Source organism: Lampetra planeri, chromosome 26 (assembly GCF_965212315.1).
Source record: "Lampetra planeri chromosome 26, kcLamPlan1.2.h2, whole genome shotgun sequence".
Classification (NCBI taxonomy): domain Eukaryota; kingdom Metazoa; phylum Chordata; class Hyperoartia; order Petromyzontiformes; family Petromyzontidae; genus Lampetra; species Lampetra planeri.
In genome coordinates this window covers 2,923,638-2,929,731 of record NC_136132.1, presented here as the reverse complement: position 1 = coordinate 2,929,731, position 6,094 = coordinate 2,923,638, and positions in this window count along the sequence as shown.

Genomic DNA, 6,094 nt, shown 5'->3' with positions numbered 1-6,094 from the left:
CGCACGGAGCCAACCGTGCTCATCAGAGGTGCGGGGGAAGGGGGGCGGCTGGGCTTGCGAGCCACGAGCCACGACGAGAGGGCTTCAGGACAGAATCTGTGTTAATTTCCCCATTCAACCGTTGAATTTGAGAGTCGTGGCCAAATCCACTGCTGGATGAACGCCTCCCAAAGCCGTCACGGCCCCTGCGATGTCGCAGCCCCTCCTCTCTAAGCCACCTGCACACGAGATTGCTGGGTTTCTCTTCTTTAAATCGTCGCTTCTGGAGACCGGGGAGATCGATGTTCGATGTTCCGTGCGCCGCGTTGGTGGCATTCGTCTCACATAACGGAGTGGGGCCCTCCCGTGTGCAGCCTGCCGTCTTGCGCTGCACGTTCACATCATTCCGTCGCTCCTTTCCTTTGACCGCCACTCCGACTTACGTCTCGACCCATCTCACCGCCAGTCCCCAGCTTGCCACGTTGCCCCGCGTAAGCCCAATTATCGCGAGGCGATGTATAATCGATATTCCAAGGGCAAATATATAACGACGTTTTAAACGAGCAAATAGCACCAATGATTTGATTTCAGCATTTGAAGATCCGACGAATACGAGGAGCACCTTTTTATTTTTTACATTGCTACAAAACACGTGCGGTTGATGTTTGCCCGAGTGGAGATCAAATCAATCACCCACCTAATGTATGGATATATTGATTTAATTATTGATAGTGTGGGAAAGGCGGTGAACGTCCTATAGCTATTTTCAGAAAATGGATACGTCGTGACTCGTTACTTTTTCCATCGATTGACCGGCGTGGTGAAGTATGGTCAAACAACTCCCACGATCCGTATAGCGACGGGGGGGGCGGGGGTGGGAGGAGCTCATATAGCAGTGGATTAACAAAGGCGGTACACGTCACGTTCTGTACAATTGCGCAACAAATAATGTGAGTTGCGGCGTGTCGCCAGTTCTCGAAGAGGCGAGGATCTTGTTTGAAAGTTCATTCATTTGGTACTCCGCACATTTCGATGATCGGCAGGTCGCGTGTGGTGGGGGGGTAAAATGTGGGGGGGGGGGGTAAAGTGTGGGGGGGGGGGGGTAAAGTGTGGGGGGGGGGGGTAAAGTGTGGGGTGGGGGGTAAAGTGTGGGGGGGGGGGGCCTCTTGCGGCGTGGTGTCAGAGCAGGCATCCAAACCCGCCTCCAGAGCGACCGTCTAGAGTTCGCTAGAATTGAGTACAAAAAAAAACACTCAATAATGCAAGAGTCGCAACGATAAATAACTGTCACGAAGCAGATCTTGACTTAAAGCTTTCGTGACTGCAGGAATTCATATTCTTTGGCTCTTTCGGTAAAGTCACGTAGCTCGTCATCGCTTGTGTTGCGATCGAAACGTCGTAGTATTTTTTAAATCATTTGTTTGAACCTATCTACGTGACTGTACCGAAAGACCCTAAAGATATGTCACGATGCAGTTAGTGAAGAGGAGCCACCAGGCTGCCGACCCCTGCTCCTCCTCCAGGTGGATGGATGGCCGTTATCTCGCAGAAGTGGCGTGAGCAACGCAATTGCAGGGGCTGCACCTTTGCCTTGTTCACCTTTAACATTCATCAGAACCAGCTGCGGAGGTGCTGGCTAGGAGGGAAGGGGGAGGGTAATGTTTGGCCGAATGAGGCCCTAATCAATCACTTAATTATTGATCGGGGGGGGGGGGGGAGGGGTGATGTGGTGCTCGCCTATTCGCTGGGCGGGTTCGTCCTCAGATTGAGCCGCAGTCCCACCTCACCGCATTCGCCATCGCTCCACGTCAAACAATTGCCGCCACGTGCTCAACAGCGCGGCTCCGGCTCGCCACTACCGCCGTTGTCCAATCAACCAATTCGCGTCGCAATCGATGATGATGATGATACGTCGCCGTCATCTCCCGACGACCTGACGCACTTTATTTTATTCAGAAAGTTGGGGGAAGGGTGGTTGGATGGTCTTATAATCCGGCATGTGCCGTGTCGGCCTTAATGGGTGCTCGATGACAGCACTTGCCCTCACCGCCTGTGGAGGCTACACGGGGGTTCTTTGTCTTTGTTCATAGAGTGATTATATTATTCGCTAACAGAATTTGCCGCACCAGCCTGTTAAAGGCTATACGGGGGATCTTTCTATTGGCCTTTGTTCGTATAAGTGCTACTCGCAAGCAGGACTTGCCCCAACAGTCTGTTAAAGGCCATATATAGTAAAATATATGTATAGATATTTATCCCTGTGTGAGGACAACCATGAAGAGTTGACACGGGGAACAAGTCAGGGGGGAGGAGGGGGGAGGGCGTGTCTTACTTTCCGGCGCGTACCACGATCCTGAGAAGATCGCGCTCCACGTGTGCGGCCACACACACGGCTCGATGTGGCGGAACGCCGCTTTGGAGTGCGAGGCTCCAGTGCCTGCCTGCTCCGAGATCAAAAGCTGGAGTTTCATCGGCGTTGGGGTAGCCCCCCCCCCCCCAATCCATCCAACAGTGGAACGACCAAGGTTTACTAAACGTTATTATTGAGTTAATAGTAATGGGACACCCCCCCCCCCTCTTCCCCCCTGCCTTTGTGTCATTCAGTTGCAATATTTTTCTGTCTTTTCTTGGATTTTTCTGTTTGCACATAGGCACATAGTCACTTTAAGATGTTTTCTTGTTCATGTTTTTGTTTTTTGCTTGTTGCGATTGCACCAGAATCAAGAGCCGAATGGCTCACAGGGCTATACCAAATAAATGAAATGAAAAATTTAAGTTGAGTTGACTTTGCTATTTTATGACCCCCCATAGAGGGGGCACTTTGGGAGGGAGGGGGGTGGTGGCCACTGTCAAACATCTCTCTTCAGGGAATTTGTAAGCATTAAGGAAAACGTTCGTTTCATTTATAACGTAACTGAACGGTCGTTGATCTATTCATTTGAGTATTAAACCGAAATCGCTATTTTTGTGTGTACTTCCCTGAGACATTATTCAAGTTCAGAATTTGAATCTTTATTTATCCTGGAGAAATTCGATGAGCTATGAAGCTCTTTGTTTTTACAGACATCCAGTCCGTTGCCTCCTTTGCGCAAAACCGTCCACTCTAGTATGTATGGATGCATGTTGAACTTCTTTCGCACCGTACGTAGCAAGCCGCGCTAATCGGAGGTGCAGGGGTAAGGACAACAAACCAAGCACAATAGAACGCTATTAAACATCACAACCCTCCACGCGTTTCATTTTCGTCACTTTATAGCGAGCTCTGCAATTAATAATCACTCGGCACACACAGTCATTAAGCCAAACGAGTGACGCCTGAAACAGTGTTGAAAGCATTTATTTATTTTTATTACAAGTTTTTGTTGTCTATATAAAAAGAAAATGTATTCATAAATAAGTACGCGTCAATTAACGTACACTCCTCTCCCACCCAGCAACGGCAGTCACGCATGGGGCGTAATTAATGTGATGGATGTCCTTTGTTAATCGACATCTAACGCAAGGTATATTCAAGAAGAACACATTCCTGGACGCATTTAGTAAATTAGAAGTGAGATCGCTGGGAGAATAATTGGGTGGGGGGTGGGAGACCTCATCAATTCCAACGTCGTGAAAAATGGGAGACATACAAACGTCCATATTTTTGTTGCCTTGCACAGAGAGCGTCTGATGATTTTCTGGAGTGTGCGGACAAATCCAGCAGCGTTTGCTTAACAATACCGACTGCCGGTGAGACCCAGAAGGTGGTAAAACTGGCCCAGAGTTTTGCTCGTTTGAACAAATGCTGCCGGATTAATATTGGCCCAGAGAAGCCGAAATTGGCCGATGGACGAACACATTTAGATGCGTGCTTTCTTACTTGTGGACTCACAGAATGGAGTTCTGCATATACAGTACATGACTTTTAATTAGGGTGTCGTGAATAATCCATTATTCCATTGATATGGACGGTAAACAATGTGATGCAATAATCGATTGTTCTTGTCTCGTGTGTATATTGACTTCAAGCAAACAATATACATGCAAAGAAAAGTGTGTATATTGTTTGTATTGTTATTGTCTAATTTGTTCGTTATGCTAGATTGCTTACAGTTTGCATGCATCAACACAAATCCTTGATTTTCGGACAGCCGGAGACGAAGCGTCATGTATTGCGGTCCTTAATGATCGATGGTATTTGATTAATTGATGCAATGCTATGTCACCATATCTGATGGAAAAAGACAAAGATCCCCCGTATAGCCTTAACAAACTGTTTTGGCAAGTGCTGTTAGTGAGTAGCACCGATGAAGGTCGACAAGGTACACGAGCGAGTGGGTGGCCAGCACCACGCCCGACCGCCTTTGTCTCTCCATTGGCGATGTTCACACAATACACCAGGTACTCATTTGAGGCTGATTCGATCTAGAGGAGGCTCATGACCGGTTCATATAATCGTCACTGGAGTTGACTTTGAGCGAGAATTGAACTCGGGTGGCCAGGTTCGTAGTGCTGCATGCTAACCGCTGAGCCACCGCTCCCCACACTTGATGCAACGCACACGCATACACACAAACACCGATTATCCCGTTTATGAAATGCCAAATCTCTCAACAGGTAGGTTTTTTTTTTTTCCCGAGCACCTCCTGGATATTCATACCTCGAAATGACAGTGTAAGACATAACTTCACCAGCAAGTTGTGCAATGTTGCATTTGTTCATCAAGGCGCCGTGCACAGCGTAAGCAAACACGTGACCGCCATGCTGGATTGTCTTGGGACGTTTCTCCCACCACTTTTCAGCTCCTTTATTTTGACGTTACTTTAGTTTGACCGTCGGTCATGCCTCTGGCGATTTACAAAGAATCGTATCACGTGCTATTCATATTATTGCGTACGGCAAAATGTTCGGGAGCTAAATGCCAATGTCGAGGACTGCAAACAATGACGAGAGGGCGCTCCAGGAGAGAGAGAGAGAGTTCGTGTAATTTTTCTGCTCCTCCGTTGAAGAAGCGCACCACGTTCATCTTCTTGGTTCTTTCGGTAAAGTCACGTAGAAGGGAAGTAATACAATTAGAAAAATAAAACATAATAAAATAATTCTCACGACGTTTCGGCCACAACGCAAGCAGCCGTCCTGCGTTGTGGCCGAAACGTCGTGAGAATTATTTTATTATGTTTTATTTTTAATATTTTATTACTTCCCTTCTACGTGACTTTACCGAAAGAACCAAGAATATGAATCCCTGCAGTCACGAAAGCTTTAAATCGAAATCGCACCACGTTCGTTGACTAACATGGTCCACAGTTTCGGCTTGCGTGGCCACAATCGCACTTACCACGGCCAGCGTCTTTAATTTTCCATTTACGAAGGAGATGCGCGGCATCGGCCTGCTGATGTTCCGATGCGGTCGATGGTAACCCCACCGGTGTCACTGAGGGATGCCAAAGTCAGGAGATGCGACCATTTGGGTCTCGAATGAGGCGTTTTATTCTGGACGTCGGCGTGCCACCATCACTCGGCAGAACCTCGGCCTTACAATTGCCGTGGTGCAAAATGGGAATCTTGAAATCGCGATTTCGTAAAATCTGCACGTGCTCGCGATGTAAATTCCCACCAGTCACAGCTGGGAGCTCGAAAGCCTCTGTTTGACATCAATCTTACGACTGTAGATAATGTGGGGATGAAGGTGATCGGGACAGATACATGCATGATATCCCCGACCAAATATATATTGTGCATGTAAAGTATCTCCCTGCTGTAGAAACTAAAATCTAACAAGACTTAGCAAGTTAATAACAGCGTTATCTAATAATATGGCTCTAAACCCGTTCATTGTATTCCATGTATGCGTAGCAGGCTACACCCTTCGCATTGGGTAAAAAAAAAATAATCTGCCGAGGAAAGAATATTTAACAAAAATAGACACGTGCATGCTCAACGGCAGCGGTGCACACGAACGCAGCGACAAGTTGGACGCTCGTTTCCCGTCGGCAGCTTGTGAGCTCGGCACTTTAGCAACCGGAATGCCGATCGCTCCCCGTTAACACCCGCTGGCGGGTCGTGCACGTCACAAACGACCTTCCCACACACCTTGAGGTCGTGCGCCGACACCAACGTTCAAGCATTACGTTCG